The sequence below is a fragment of the Macrosteles quadrilineatus genome, unplaced genomic scaffold, assembly GCF_028750875.1.
Source record: "Macrosteles quadrilineatus isolate MER2022 unplaced genomic scaffold, UCM_ALF_1.0 Scaffold_2__2_contigs__length_208266976, whole genome shotgun sequence".
NCBI classification, from domain to species: Eukaryota; Metazoa; Arthropoda; class Insecta; order Hemiptera; family Cicadellidae; genus Macrosteles; species Macrosteles quadrilineatus.
Window position 1 is genome coordinate 23,650,095 of NW_026542595.1, and position 17,206 is coordinate 23,667,300.

The window sequence follows — 17,206 nt, forward strand, 5'->3', positions numbered from 1 at the left end:
AGAATGCGCTTGTGTCTAACATTCTATTTTCTACCTTATTTTTGTTGCTGACTAAGTAAATGGGTAGGCTAATAACATTATTTGCTATAGCTCACAAGTGATCTCATTAATTAGATTTAGTAAAAAATATCATGTATTAAACAGAAGTACTGAGGGACCGAGGTATAGTTTATTTCGATTGTAAAAGCAATATAAAGAAAACTCACGTTTTTACAACTATTTTTTTATCAAGCGGAGCAAAGCGAAGCTGTTTGGGATCGACTTCAAATCCAACACATTAATTCAATAACGGCTGAACATATTTTAGGCAAACTTACTAGTTTTGACAAAATGTTTAGAAGGTTTATATGGTTGATGGTTTAGATTGGTTAGATGGTTTTGGTTTGATAACAAATTTCAATTTTTGATAATGCCTATATAATTTAAAAGTAACTCAAAGTTTTAAAATTTTAACATTAGCCTTATGGGTTGCCATGATGGATACAAAATAGCGACGTAAATGTAACAAAACAAAGAATCATAGCATATGTTCAAATCAATTCACGACCTAAACATAGAACAAAGGAAAAAATTAGATGATGACCACTGGGCAGAGAAAGATTTAAGTCGCAATTTAGAAATGACCACTCTGATCGAATAGGTGGTACAGTATTTTACAGATTTGATTTATGTAGTTAAATAAGGTTATAACAAATAACATTTATCTTATGTTATTGGAAATTAAAACAAAACAACTATATAATTCTGTAGTTTTAAATAACTAGGTATTCTCAAATCAATATTTTTATCTAAATAGGCTTTTATGAACATGATTTCTTATTATTTACTTTGAAATATTTTTTTTATCATAGTGTTGGCAACACACTTTTGTTTTATTGATTGTTGTGTTTGCAACAACTTGGAGTATAAAATTGCCCTAGTAAGTAAGCCTTAAGTAGTTTTTTGTGTTTTCCTTTTACAATACCGTAAAATACCTCATTTACAGTGTCCTATTTAGGAAAATTTCAGAATGCATTCTCAAATAGGCCTATTGCCTGGTATTTGAAGAAAATTAAAACGAGCAATAAACGACCGAAAAGAACGAACTTCTGGCAATGTTTTGAGATGATTGAATGAAGAACACTTGCTTGAATACAATCTTTATACAATGCTTTTCAATTTATATTTACAACCTTTAAGAAAACAAACTTCAAAAAGTATGGTGACCACTACAGAGTAGAACCTCGATAACAAGACCCTCCAATAACAAGTCACTCTTGATAACAAGAGTCATTTTCAAATCCCCTTGAAATGATTTTATTTAATAATTATTTTAGCACATGTTATTGCAAACCTCGATAAGAAGTCAAACCTTGATAACAAGTCTTATTTTATAAATCCCCATGAGAGTCTTGTTATTAAGGTTCTGTATTTGTGCATTAAGTTCCAGCAGAATTTCGATTTATTATGAATACCGTGCAGCTGTCCAATTTATGTAAAATATGTACAAAAGAGTGCATTCAAATTGTAAAATCTCCACTTAAATAAGAGTGAATTGTTAAATTGATGCCAGAGCACTCAAACGGCACCAACACGAAACACTCATAACTTATCAACACTGACTTGCTTTTTTCCCTATATTGAGTAATCTTCAATGTAATCTTTGCTCAATAGTTACATCAACTTATGATAATCACTTTGTACTGTATTTTATAATTTGATAGTGGATGGTTTGTTATAAACACATGTTTAAAGTCTTTTGTTTACTTTTTACTTGTTATTTTTTCAACCAACATAGTTACTTGGCAACACAAGGCCAATGTTAAAATTTTAAATTTTCAAACGAGTTGTGTAACGAAAATTAGAATTTTCCTGAGGTAGTGACTGTCACCAATCACGGTTTTAGGGCTATAAGACCCTAATTCCAAAATTTAGTCAAAATCCTTCATCTGGATTTCAAAATATGTACAGTATTACTACAGACAGACAGACATAGCTCGTATTATATTAGACTATAATAGGATTAGAAATTTATATTAGACTATAATAGGATTAGAAATTTATATTAGACTATAATAGGATTAGAAATTTAGATAAGCAAAATCTGTAGGTGGCTCACATCAACAATGATGATTTTGATTTTTAAAAAACTGGCAACAACTTTGAAATGGGGATGGAATGTCTAGTTGTGTCAATAGTCAAAGGTGCTATTCATGGTATTTCGTTTTTTTTTACTTTTTTGAAATTTTGATTTTTTTATGGTAACATTTTTATGGTATTTTTTTCATAAAAAATAGAAAAATAATGGAAAAATTGAATTTTTTCAAAATTGGCTGAACGATTTTGATATCAATTTAGTATTCAGAATAAAATGGTACAACTTCCATGGGTGCTGTAAATATTATGGTTTGAAAGTTATTTTGAACTGCAGTTTTCCCATGAAAAACCCCACGATAATAGAAAATCGGATTAAAAAAAAACCCCTGTTTTGATTAAAATTATTGTGTTATGGTCCTTATAATTCTAAACAAAATAGTGTTACCCCCATCGCTGTAAGAAAACCGGTTAAAATGTTATTGCAATTTTGCAGTGTTGGGGAAGCTACTTTTAAAATGTAGCTAGCTACAACTACTGCTACATTTCCAAAAAAGTAGCTTAGCTACAGCTACAGTTCCGAGAAAGTAGCTAGCTACAACTACAGCTACAATGAAATGTAGCTATAGCTACAATTTTAGCTACTTTTCCAAAGACGTTACTTTTATTCCACGCACATTAGGTAAATTGCAACCATATAAACCTAACATTACAAGAACAGAACCAAAATAAAGTTAGTTGGGTGTTCCATCATATTTAGTACTTATTTTTAAATATTGTATTATTTTTAAGCATCTTATATGAAAATTTCATTAAGTTCAAAGGACATACAACCAAACTATATTTTAAAAGCCCATTCTATTTCTTTAATATACATTCATTTATAGATGTATTTTATCAACTACAGTATTAAAAACAATAAAACTGTAAAACGATTATTTAAAAATACTTTTTTGTGTTACAGAGCATAGCCTACTGAAATTGGAGTTAATTGCCTTTCGTTATTTTTAATGTTAAAAACGACGTTGCTATAACTTTTAACTATAGTAATATGTTACTTGTTCTATGAATAACACTTTTCAATGTCAAGAAATCGTCCTTTGTCATTATGCATAGGTCAAATTGTGCTTCCAAACGTTGGTGCAGAAAACAGTATTCAGCAACTTATCCTAAAATCGGCTTTTAATTTAAACATGTTGAAAATTGTTAAGTAAAAATAACATTTAGGCGTACTTGGCTTTGTAACAAGTTGGCTATAGTAGGCTTGTTCTTGCATGGACTAAACAGATATATTTCTATTAATTGAACTTGGTATTCGTATTAATCCAATAGCATAGCCTAGGAGTAGTCCTTGACAAGAGCTGTTAGCAGGAGCAAACTACTGTACTGTAGTATGCTACTTTTTCAATGCAAGTTTCATGTTATATGGAGATTTTTTCGTTACAATTATTATGTATTCTATAGGCATATCTTAAATCTCATCAGGAAATTTCCTCTTCGTTCATTTAGTAAACCTTTGAAAAATTTTTGTAATCTAACCAAGGAAGGGCTTGTGATGATGAACCACAATCAACAGCTGAAGCAAAGGTTGATAGACCATCTTTCTCATTATTTTAAGGTTTACTGTTAGTTTACATTAAAACCCAAGTTTAAACTAAATTGATACAAACTAATTTCCCTGTCAATCACTTGCAAGCATTCAATACCTTCTCTTGTCACCGGTAACGTTTAAACGTCGTCTGCATAAGATTTTATTTTATCTGACAGTAATCATAGAGTAGTAAATGAAGGAAATGAGAGCCAAAAATGTTGATAACACTCAGATAATGGCCTCCATGTCCACGCAACGTTGTAACAGGTAATGAAACGGCTGCGACCAGCTGTATGAAGCCAAGAAAGTAGGCCTAATTTTCTTGAAAATCTCAGTTTGAAAAAGGTTGTTTCACGAAAGGTTGTGATAAAAATCACTATCTCAATCAATGTTAATGTAGCGAGAAAAGTAACTAAAATTCCGCTACAACTACTTTAAAAATGTAGCTAGCTACAGCTAAAGCTACAAAATCTTAAAAGTAGCGTAGCTACAGCTAACGCTAAACGCTACAAAAAAAGTAGCGCGCTACTGTAGCGTCGCTACTTGTAGCGCGGTACTTCCCAACACTGCAATTTTGCGATTTTCCTTATAAAATATCAAAGTTGCTCCTACTGCATATGAAAAAGGTTGTTGACAAGCTAATGGTAGAAAGTGTGTGTTGGATTGCTGATACAGTTTTTTTTGCTTATGTCTACGCTAGTGGCATTTTTAATTTGGTTAATTCAAAAGGATTTACAGGGAAGCTGTCCATTACAAACCCATTATAGTTTTGTGCCGGGAATTGCGAGAAACCCGTCCAAGACGCTCACAAGGGTACATCCAAGATGCACGCTTGTATTTAAGCAGAATTCAGATTCAGATTTTCGACACCGAGTTTCTTACTCCGGTGTGGTGGCCAATATGCAAGCAGGTTGTAAGGGGTACCTGTCCGTATTAAGACCTATTTACAAGGGAGACATGCATATTTTCCGCAACTTCTTGCACACGACAACACGTTTTTTTTTTAAATATTTCAGGATGAGCTTGGACACCTTTCATTAAACTTTAAAAATCAAGCACAATCTCACCAAAAAAATGGGCAAAATATCACTAAACTCATATTTAACCGGGAGAGATACTTAATGTCACCTTGAGGCATATAAATACATTTGGGTAAATTTTTTTTATTATTTAGCAAAAAGGAAATATAAAAAAAAATCTATTATATTAAACTAGCTGTGTACCCCAGTTGTACCCGTGCTTTGCAAACGGGCAGAGGGCGTGAAATAGAAACATTTGATATTTACATATGTTGTTTATTTAACCATCCGCCAACCTACATAGGCTAGCAACAAAATGTAAATTTACCGTTGTTTTGATTTAGCGAAGGTTTGGACACTACACCTACCAAGAGAAGACTGTATTTATTTGAGGTTATAATGTATCATCGTTTAATATGTCGTTTTGGTATTGAAGTAAGAATTTGGCCCATCGTTAAGGGAAATGTTTGAACTAAACTCCTTATCAATATCATGGACCATTCTAGTAGATAGCTCTTTCATCACATTAAGGTTGCATTTTGAGGGGTTTATGTTTTATAATGGTCGTTGGGATGTATATTTAATTTTCCCCTATATCACTTCTTGTAACTCTCTCGCATATTGGCCAATTAATGCACTTGTCCGATAACGTCCAGACTAGTCCGGTGCGGCGCTCTCTAGTTGTACAGGAAGGAGTTACACTCTCATTGTTTCTATTTATTGGCGTATTTACCACGCGGACTTTCATTTCCGCCCAACACTTACTCGTATAATGCCTAACTGTCCATTCAGCCCGGCAAATAGGACATCCGATGACCGATGTCGTCTACCATTACTTTGAAAGTAGTCGGTTGTGACAAAGACTGTCACAGTTTCTGGCTTTCTGCTGGGGGAATCACGGAGGCCGTGGCGAGATGTTATACAGACAGAATATATTAAAAACATTGTAGCAAACATTGTAGCAAAACACGGTAGTAAAAACACATACTAAGTCTATCATTACAACTTTTGATCGTATATTATACATTTTTAAACAGTATATTTAGTTGTGTACTAGTAGTGTGCCTGTTCTACGGACGGGGATCTTGTAGTCTGTTGAGACATTATTATACTCTATTCAAAACCGCAGGTTTGTTTGTAGAGTTTTCATTTTTCAAGATATGCAGACAAAACTGTTATACGTATATGTCGTAAATCAAATATCTGAGAGTTTTCAGGCAAATAAAATGCTTTGCAAATATATTTCTCGCGGATATGTATTTTTTTTTTATTTTTTTTTTTATATCCAACAATTAAACTAAAACACAGTCCTAAAGTCAAGTCGAAAGCAACTTTCTCCACTTTTTTAAAAGTAGTTAAATATTGGCTTAGTCCCAAATATTACTGTAAATGGTGTTGAAACAATTGTATACAGTACACCGGGAGTGTAAGCGAGGTTGTTGGGACTGAGACTACCTCGGTTACCTAGAATTTCGGATAACATACAGGTATCTTAAATTTTGAGGTTTAGTATGTCAACTACATGTAAAGTATATGTTTAATAATAATGCATAGTGAATACAAAATGATCAACAATTAATTTTTTTATAGCAGTTTCCCGGAGCGCGTTGCTGTGCTAACAACGCGCCACTCATCCTACACTCATCCCCATTCATACTATTCTTAAAATAGGTACCTACTTTGTATCGTCGCCATTTAATAAGAGATTATTAAAAGAAAGTATTATTTGAAATGGTAATTTGTATTTTACGATAAATAAAGTCAGAATTTTATTTTTACTCACGTAGCATTGTCAAGAGTTAGAACAATCGAGGTCTTGTTTATTGAGCCATTTTATAACAAGAGAGTAAAAAGCATAAATAAGAGAAGCAAATAGTAAGTAAAGAAAAAAGAGATGGCAAGACTTTCATTATCAGTTGTGCCATCATCAGGCCCCAGCGCGAAATATTCAGTCCATTGGACGTCTGTTAGTTAAAGCTACAGCTCACAAGACACAAACAAGGTACAAAAATAAACCTTTACCGATCGGTATTTACAAATCAAGGACGAAGACAACACTGGCTGTGACTGATGACATCGAAGTCACAAACTTGAATGTTTGAAACGCACGTATGTGTGCGCTAACGTAAAATAAAACCTGTATACACCCTGACTGGAGTTGGGCGTAATACTGTATTTTGAAATGTGTGCGGTTTGATATCATGGTAGTTTTTAAACAATATGACATTATAGTCACCTTTGAAATGTATAACTGAGATTGTCTGAGGCTAGGAAGTATTGTGTTTACGCCAACAGAATTCTGCTAAGATTTGCGATTCCACCTCTCAACAATGTATCATGACTTCATTATCTTGTTCAGGTTGCAATAATCTAACTAAACTTACAATATGTTAACGAGTTTCTACAAACATTAAACACGCCAGTGAAACGAACGCGTCGGTGTTTGGCCTTCCCAATCAATGACGATTGCAGAAACGACACTGTCTGTGAGGAGTGTTTCCTTTCCCTTGGCCCCGATGATACAGTACCTATGTATACAGTGTTCCTTTGTATACAAGTAGAACCACTCCGGTCACAGACAAATGGTTGCTATGTTTTTCTGATAAATTTCGTAAGTAAATGTCATAATTTATTGATAACTATGCATTGAATTCATTTTCAAGCATGGAGTCTTTAGAACAATCTCTCCATTACAACCCTTTAATCCCAAAACTTATAAAAAATGTTCAACTATTTATGGAAGTGGAAACGTAAAAAGTTGGAAAAGTGGAAAAGTGGAACGTATAATTACTTAATACGTTACATAAATTATTACATTACATTTAATACATTTTAATATTAATAATTTCAGTCTAAATTACTAAAATAAACACAGCTTCTTTATTTATGAACCGATTTTATTCATTTTTGTTTTGTTGGATTTGTCATAATAAATACTAAAACTTTTGTGTCTTACAAAATTTTGATTTAGGTACCGGTTTTCATGAAATTTGGCATTAAAAAATTCAAACGGCCGCCATTTTTAAATTTGGAAAGTTAAAATAATATTTTTTTTTATAAATGTTACTTACTATAGTGTAAACAATTTTGCCAAGTTTCGTAAAAATATCTCAAAGGGATTTTGAAATAATAAATATTTTCCCCAAAAAACAAAATGGCGGATTACGGCTAACCTGCCGAAATCAAAAAAAAATTGTTCCTCATTTTTGACTTATTTTTGCATGTAGAATTAGGTCCTGTATAGCCCATCACACTTTTTTGTGACACCCTGTATAGGTAAATAAAACTAGGTACTGTAGGAATGTTTTATTTAGACGATTTCTCACAATTCTGATAGACGATTTTCTCACAATTCTAACGATACCAAATTTAAGAAAATCGCTTCATAAATAAGGGGTATGGCTCAATTATAATATCTGTGGTTATTGGGTGAGATCACTTCTATTCTAGTTAGCTAAAACAATCAGTGGTTTTAATTGTTGGTTACCCAATGAGCGAAAATATTTATGTACCCAGCATGTTAAAATTGACTTATCTCAATTATTAAATAATGGAGATAACTCAATTTTAGATTTTAAAACCAATTTTAAAACAAATTTTGTGGACGGGGCTTCTTTCATTTGGTATCGTTAGAACTGTGAGTACATTGTCTAAATAAAACGTTACAACATTAATTTTGTTTACCTGTCTAGTCTTTATGTTATTTATGTTTAAAGATGTTTAATAGCCACCATTTTGAAACTACACAAGATACACTACACTTCAACTACACAAGATACACTACACTTCAACTACACAAGATACACTACACTTCAACTACACAAGATACACTACACTTCAACTACACAAGATACACTACACTTCAACTACATAAGTTTTGAAAATTGTTAACATGTTATTTTAATTTGCCTTTTGTTCAGGAATGATAGCTTAAAAGGTCGGTAGAGAGTTCTGTATATGATCAATAATAAAATCCTTTAGTACATCAACTAACATTAACTGATCAACTCAATTCTTACAATTTTAGATGCAGCACACGGTTAATTATCGACGAAAAATTTACGAACCTTGCCCAGCTGTTATTGAGTCATAGCGAAGAATTGGTGATTGCACGCGAAACTGCTTCAGGGGATTTTGCACTATCCAATGAATGGTAAACTAACTGACGACGCTACGGGACGCCGCGCCGCTGTTAACACAACACTACTACCTTTACCTCACCTCCTCAGTCCTCAGTCCGACGAGGACTTTCACTCTCGCATCCTCCACCACAACAACCACAGTCTCCACAACCACAACCACCAAGCTATGTAGATCAGCTGCTTTCCCTGTCAGCTGGCCACAGGCCATCCATCGCCTTTCCCTTAGTTAACAAGGAGATCCACCCCCAAACCCGAGCATTTCCCGGCTGACTTAACTCCACATAGCGGTAAAAGAGAGAAGCAATGAGAGTATACAGAAAAAAATCAAGTATTCTTGATTGAAGGTATTTACTGCCATTTTGACAGTAAAAGTGTTAGTTATTGCGCTTCTGGCAATACCGCATGGTTCTCATTGGTTCATTCAAAACCATATGGTAAATAGGCTCCTCCCTCAACTGCAAACTTAAGTGGTACAAGTATGTAGAAGGCATTTATTTTGTGTTAACCAATAACAATAGCATTTTTTACATTTTGAAAGGGAGCTGTACAAACCAAACCCTAGCCTCGTTATTATGAAACGTCTATATTTCGTTAGATAGAATTATTGTTTGATAGCCCAAAGACAAATAAATGTCATCTAAATTCAATAACTACCTCTCTTGGAATCGAACCAGCAACCTTCAGATTTAAAGGCGAGCACTATAACTACTTGGTTACAGGTATGTACTTTATGTGAGTTAAACAGTAAATTGTTTTTAATTTATGTTTTTGACTTTATTGGTATTATTATTATTATTATTATTATTTTTTTTTGTAAAGGAGCGATCCAGACCCTGGTCTAATCAGTATTTAACGCAGCAAATTCTGTTAGATAGCTTAGTTAATAGTTTAAAGCTCCTTAAAAATTGCATATAGGCCCAGAACGTGATAATCGAATATATATAATTTATATGATAAATTCAATGGTGTGGTCGAACTAGTCTCCTCCAGTTGGAAGGCAATCACTATAACCACAAGGCTACCCAAAAAAGACATAACTTCGAGGATATGTGGACACTTTGGAGTTTACCTATTAGCAGTTCTTTCCAACATTTTTAAAAGCATTTGAATTCCCCACAGTGTCATCATTACTGAGAGGCCGTTAATTTTTTAGCCGTGTTATTGTTTAGATTGCAGTGACCAGACGCAGAATAGGAATGAACACCTTTACAGTTACAGGGATACGAACGATGATTAATCCCGTCTTGAGTGGGTAGATAACTACTCAGCAGAAGTTGCCTCGCATATCTTCTCAGACTAAACTCCATTGTCATGTATAGTGAGTGATAAATTACTTCAACTTCATTTTAAAACGTGTAATGATTGAAGATGGCAAATAAGTTTTATTTTCCAAGCAGATTTTGCATTCATGGCTTGTTCGAAGCGTGCAGTTATCTACATTGTATCTACATACCATCCAACATTGTATCTACTTGGTATCTACATTGTATCATAGATAAACATACTCCTTAGTAGATTTATCATCCTTGTGGATCAGCTGCAGCCAATTTCATTGTTAGTACAGTCCGGTGTACTGTAGATGTCGTGTTTCGTTTACAATTTGTTTCTTGTAATTTCATTAATTTAAAACCTCGCTTAACTAAATAAAACGATCTAATCATAAACAATAACTCGTCCTCTATTTATATAACTAAACAGTAAAGCGCGATGATCATGAAAATAGCCCTAAAATAATATAAAGAAAATATCGTAGACACTAGCGATCAGTGTCACTGGACATGAACTAGACAAGAAAAACGAGCTTCAAAATGTACAATGGAATGAAAAGTACACTTGTGTTGGTTAGTCTATAATTGTGTCTACGTTACGTACGGAAGTGTGTGTGCCGTTACAATGTACTACCCGCTGCCGCCGACTCAGCGTTCAACACTTGACAAACTGCTACGTCACTTCCTGTCTCCAGCCGGGTCCATCATACACATGTTTACATCATACAACACATTCACTTTGTCGATGGTGAAAAATGCAATGGAAGAAAATTGCATTGTTTCACAGAGGATTTGTTTTTCGTACACTCCTAGTAATATGCCTACCATTAGCTGTAACTAATGCAAATACTAATACACCCAGTTATCCAATGTTACGCAGAGAGAATGCGTAATGAAAAATTGTGCGTTAACAGTAATCTGCAGTTGTTTCACTTTGAAACATATTGTCTTGAGAAAACTAATCAAAACGAATGAATCGGTGAATACAACTTGACAAATACTAAAGATTCCTTTCAAATAAGGTTAAGATTTTCTAAAATTGAGGCGGATTGACTAAACACTCAACTCAGCCCGATGATCCACGTTAAGAGAAGGTTGAGTCTGGCCAGGGTATGTTTTGCCATATACTGATGTGCTACGGTCCGGGTGATTTTCTTCGCACGTTGTGTTTCTGACATTTGAACTGACCTTTGAAGGTGAAAGTGAGGCGATCAGCGCCAGTTACCCACGGCTGAGGTCAGTGAGTGCTCAGCGCTCAGCACTGTGATCACACACATCTGCTCTGTCTGTCGTCGTTCTTGCCGTGCTACAAGTTCTACGCAACTTCGCCGATCTAAAAAAGAGAAAAAAACATGTAGCATGCAGTTGTGTATGTAAATGTTATCAAGAAACCTATTTAGTTTCATAGTGAAATTACTGAAGCAAAATAAGGCGTATTGTTACTACTGTAACATTACGAGAGAACGAGGTAATACTATCTGGATTTTAAAATATTATACATTAAAAATACTGTTCAAAGTAGGTACTATTTTAAGTACTGTTTATTGTGGAGCATTACTACAGCTACCTACCTATTTTTAACACATTTCCATAAATAATTTATGGACAATGAAATATATTCCGCTGGAATTCTTGTGGCCGAAACATATTTCTCAATACTACATAGAAGTAAGATTGGATAGAGTACCTATTGAATTCGGTTTGTTAGGAAACTTCCTACGTTAATGATACATTTTAGGGCCATATAATATAGCCTAAGTCCCAGGTTTTATAGGCGATGGTACTGGACAACCCCAGCGTTGCTAAAACTTGATCCGTAAAATAGCAATGGATTCAACATAGACTATACTCCTATAAAATAAATAAAAATAAATAAATAAGGTCTTTAATAATATAATATACTATAGCTATAGACTATAGACTATACTATAGCTCGATGAGACCAAAGGCTGGGGTCCAGATGAAATTCCTCCTAATGTTCTGAAGTACAGTAGACACATTCTGGCTGAGCCAATATGCAAACTCTTCAACTCGTCTTTGGCCTATGGAATCTTCCCTGATGCCTTGAAGAAAGCTTTTATTGTACCCATACACAAGACTGGACCGCATAATATTGTCTCCAACTATCGACCCATCTCTATCCTCTCTGCGTTGTCCAAAGTGTTTGAGGAACTCTTTTTGGACCAAATCAAGCACAAAGTAGCCAGCATCATCTCCCCTCGTCAGCATGGATTTGTATCAGGACGTTCTACCATCTCCAACTTAATAGTTTTCCAAACTAAAATACTTGAAGCTTTCACATCAAATCACCAGTTGGATGCAGTTTATTTGGATTTCTCAAAGGCGTTCGACACAGTTCGGACCATACTCTTCTTCTCAATAAACTTGTCAGCCTGGGATTTGATACCGCCTCAGTTCGATGGTTGGCTAGCTATCTCTCGAATAGGCGCCTATATGTAAAATTTGCAGGCACCCTGTCCTCTGAATTTGTCTCCTCCTCAGGGGTACCACAGGGATCTCTTCTTGGGCCTCCACTGTTTTCTCTGTTTGTAAATGATCTACCAGAGACTATTATGACTGACTCCTTACTGTTTGCTGATGATGTGAAACTCTTTTCAGCTGTCTCAAAAGAAGAGGATTGTCTGAGAATCCAGCACAGTTTGGATTCCCTGGACCAATGGAGCTTGGCAAACAACATGAAACTTAACATTGGGAAATGTCAAGTTATTACCTTCCATCGATGCACCACCCCTCTTGTATTTAACTACAGTGTTCGAGGAGAAGAGCTTTCCAGAGTTACGGAGATAAGAGACCTGGGAGTTATTTGGACCTCGTCGTTGAATCCTGAAGTTCAGGTAGCTGCCATCTGCAGGAAGGCAAACAAAATGCTTGGGTTTGTACTTAGATTTTCAAGAAATCTCACCAACTTGACCGCACTGAAAACTTTGTACTGTGCATTGGTGAGGCAGCTGCTTGAATATGGTTCATCAGTGTGGAGCCCTCATCAACGTTATCTCTGCGACGAGCTGGAGGGGGTGCAGCGCAGGTTTGCCAGGATGGTTGGTGTGAGGAATGGCTACCTGTACCGCCAGGTCCCGATTGATGAAATCTATCGTGAGCTGGGTCTTCAGCATCTGGAAACCAGGAGGCACATCGCTGATCTCGTTGTCTTCCACAAGCTCCTTAATGGTTCACTTGACTGCCCTGATATGCTTCACCAGATTCAATTTCGGACTCCACAACGCACCCGTTCGAGAGACCTGTTTGTTAGACAGCACCACCACACGAACTACGAGATGAATGCCGCACTCATCCGCATGCAAAGGGAGGGCAACAACGTGCCCGAAACTGTCGACTTCTTCCTGGACAGTGTAGCTTCGATGAAGAGGAAGCTTCAACGTAGTCCCTAGTTTGGAAGATTTGTTATCAATATCTATCATATTTGAAATAATTTTGTTCACTACATATCTAAATGCAGGGAGTTCTTGGCAGGTCTGTTGTTCAATAAATATAGTATATTTTTATTGTTTTGTTTTGCATATTTCACTATCTATTTATTTTATTTGTATGCCTATATGTTATTTATTGTGTATGTTATTTATTGTATATGTTAGTTATTGTTGTGTTATTTATTTACACTTGAATCATTATGTACATTCTTATTTCTAAATGCATGTATTTTCACGATTTGCACTAAGGCCAGAGCAATGCCATATTATTGTTACGAATTTTTTTTTCTCCATCTTGTTTTGTTGCATGGATGTAAAAATGGAGTTTGTCCGTTGATATGTAAAATAAATAAATAAATAAATAAATATACACAAATTTCTTTAGGGTTTATGATCATGAACTCTTGATATGAACTCTTCGGCATTTTCAAGTAATGTACATCCCCAAGATGAATCTTGAGGGTATTTGCTTGCCATATCCCTATGAAGCCATTATATCTACGTTGATGGCAGATTAAGTTCAATAAATTATTATTCTCTATATAGCATTTTCAATGAGCATTTTCAATGTGCATTTTCAATGAGAATGCACATAATCACAATGATTTCAATGTGTGTAAACATGTCACTGTTGTCAGTTGCGTGACGGCTGACGGTGGCGCTGCAGGTGGTGGTGGGAAGTAGGCCACCGACTACGCAACTATTGCATCGCATATCTTGCACAGGAAGAGCCACCAATTACTGTACCTGCCACTACTATTGTTTGTGGCCACTTTATGACGGCAGGAACCGTTCCTTCACCTCACACGCTTCCTGGAGAGCCGATAGCCGATCATCGCTCATCAAACGCTACAACTCAAAACGTCAATGTTTACAATGTAAGAAAGGTAGAGAAGTTGTAGATTTTAATAAATAATTTATCTTGTTGTACGAGAACAACAATGAATTTCAAACAAAGAATTTATCTTGTATTTACTAGTTTAAAAACCAAGAATTGCAATAATAGTTTTCTTGTTTGAGTTCTTGAGCTGGTTATGTTGATAAAAAATATATTCATTGTATTTCTGGTTTAATTTGTTGTACAATTAAATAAAATTTTTAATTAGTTATTAGGAAAATAAAATAATTAAGAGTAAAATACGAATACCATTTTAAATACAATTGTCCGGCTCTCCAATCCATGTTAACAGAATGATGCTGACGAAATCCTTATAAATAAAACGTGAAGGGAATTTCTACGAAACACTACTCCTCCGTTAATAGGCGGATTTTTACAAACGACGTCTCAAAATTAAGTATTTTTTTTGTGTGGCAAAATTAAGCCACACGACGTCTCAAAATTAAGTATTTTTTTTGTGTCGTCGCCCCCTTTCACCAATTTCTGTAATAAAAGTCCTCGGGCATTGCCCTGTTTGTGGCAATGACCGTTCCTTCACCCTACAGGCTACCGATCGTCGATGTCTTGGCTTCTAAAGAGGTATTGGCCACCTAACGTCACAGCATTATCACATCCTTTAAGTAATTACATTGCCACGCTCTATCGCAAGACCAGTTCACTCCTCCTCTAAGTAGTAAGTAAAATGCTTATCTCCGGGAAATGGTTATGCAGTGCACGATAGGTTGAAAATCACGAATAATATTTGTTGACGCTTTCCAAGTTTATTGGCAGATATGGAAAAATCACTTAAACGTGATCTGAGTGTTCACGTTTGAATATTAACCCCTCCCTCCAGTTAAGTTTAGAATTAAAACCCGTTTTCAAACCATAAATTGGATAAATTGTTTTCTATTCTAAAATTTGCCTCTATAGACCCTATCACACATTCCAAGGGTCATAAGAAACAGTTGAAAACTCCACTGACAAAAAAATTATTTAAATATACTAATTGTCGGTTACCTAGTATACAACATGTTTTGGGGGATTGTTCGTGGTTCTCTCTCTTTTTACCTGTATATATAATTTCCCGGAATTTCGTTCTTGAAGGGACAAATTGTTTAAAGTATGTCAATTGTCGTCTTCGATGGCGAGCCAGAGTCAATTCGCATTGGATATACTCGTACAATATTATCTCTTCAGGATAAGATGTATCGACTTTGTCGAGTTCTTAGAGATTATAAATACAGTGAGGCACTTGTATTTTTGTGTGACTTCGTAACATGTGTTAGTTTGTTTGGGACAGGAATATGCCAAGACGCGTGGAACGAACGCAAACCAAGTGATGTGGCTTGGCCAAATGTAACAGAAAATGCAATTAAAATAAGTGAAATATTTAGGCACAGACAATATAATACTCTAATGCAGACGGTCAGCTGGATCTGCGCTAGGCGCTGTTTCATGATGCGGCTGTATTGCCGCGCCACTGTAGCGGAAGACGCGAAGCGTTTCCTCCTCGAGTGGCGCCGTGGGATTCTATTTAAATTTGAATGAACGCGCTTTTAATGAGATATTTCTCGAAAACTATTTAAGATATCTTTATGAAACTTGGTATACAGTTTTAATACGTCATAATGTATTTAAGGAAAAATAATCATTAAAAAATATGATCCTGTTTCAAAATTGCTGTGTTTTAGCGAATTTCCCATTCATAGAATAAGCTATTACCGTAGTACTTATCGTAACACCTGGACCTGGGACCGATTTATTTTTCGTTTTGAGGTCCCTAGAGTCAAAAATCACCAACCGTTCAAATTCATATACAGTGTATAAATAAAGTCTTGAAATAGATCTGTATTTTTTTAAACCGAAATAGATTAAAATATTATGTTTGTGGCATTGAATGAACAAAGGTTCCGTTTTTTACATCAAAAATATTGTTAACCCCCCTAACAGGGTAGGCGGGGGTAGGGGTGACTTATTGTTTTCAAATAGCAACCCCTATTGAGTGACCCCTCATTTTGAAGGATTTATCAAAAGAAACACAATGACGCAAACCCTTGGTGGATATCTCACCCCTAGCCAAAATGACAGGTATTTCAAAATGCGATTTTATGTATGTGAAAAAGCACCAATTTCAAAAATATAAAAAGAAATCTGTATTTGTAAAACCGAAATGATAGAAATATTCTGTTTGTCGATTTAATTGTTAACATAGGTGCCGCAATTTTTTTACATTAACAATATTTTTTAACCCCTTTAACAGATAGGGGTGGAGGATCGAAAACTATTTAAGATATAAATTTGAAATAAAAACTTCACCAATATTTCTGAATTTATTAGTGAACTTTTTATTTCAAATTTATATTAATTCCAATATTACCAGTTCTTCTTGAAGATATTTAAGATATGTTTCTGAAACTTGGTACCTATACAGTTTTAATACGTTATAATGTATTTAAGAAAAAATAATCATTGAAAATATGTTTCTGTTTCAAAATAAGGGTATTTTAAACTTTATATCTTTAATTACAAAAAACCTGCTGATTTTATGGAAAAAAAACATGGACACTTTTATTTAGCATTTAAAATATCCTATCAAATGCCACCAAGTTTTAAACGATCCCATTACAAACAGCTGAGAAATTAGGATATTTAGTTGAACAGGTCAGGTACCTCTTTCATAATAAACACCGCACTACAATCTATTACTTATTTAATACGCAAGCAGGATTTTTGTGACAATTACTCCTCTGAAACTACTGAACCGATTGACACGTTTTTGGTGTC

The 17,206-nt window shown here is 34.8% G+C and overlaps 1 protein-coding gene across 1 annotated transcript in view; it reads right to left on the reverse strand.

The window, feature by feature from the left end:
- Positions 1–8,916, reverse strand: part of LOC128988018 (heat shock 70 kDa protein 12A-like) — a 29,374-nt gene extending 20,458 nt beyond the window's left edge. Inside the window, exon 1 of the mRNA XM_054409190.1 lies at positions 8,751–8,916. The gene's annotated coding sequence lies outside the window, so the exon portion shown is untranslated. The remainder of the gene's footprint in view (positions 1–8,750) is intronic.
- Positions 8,917–17,206: the final 8,290 nt, after the last annotated feature.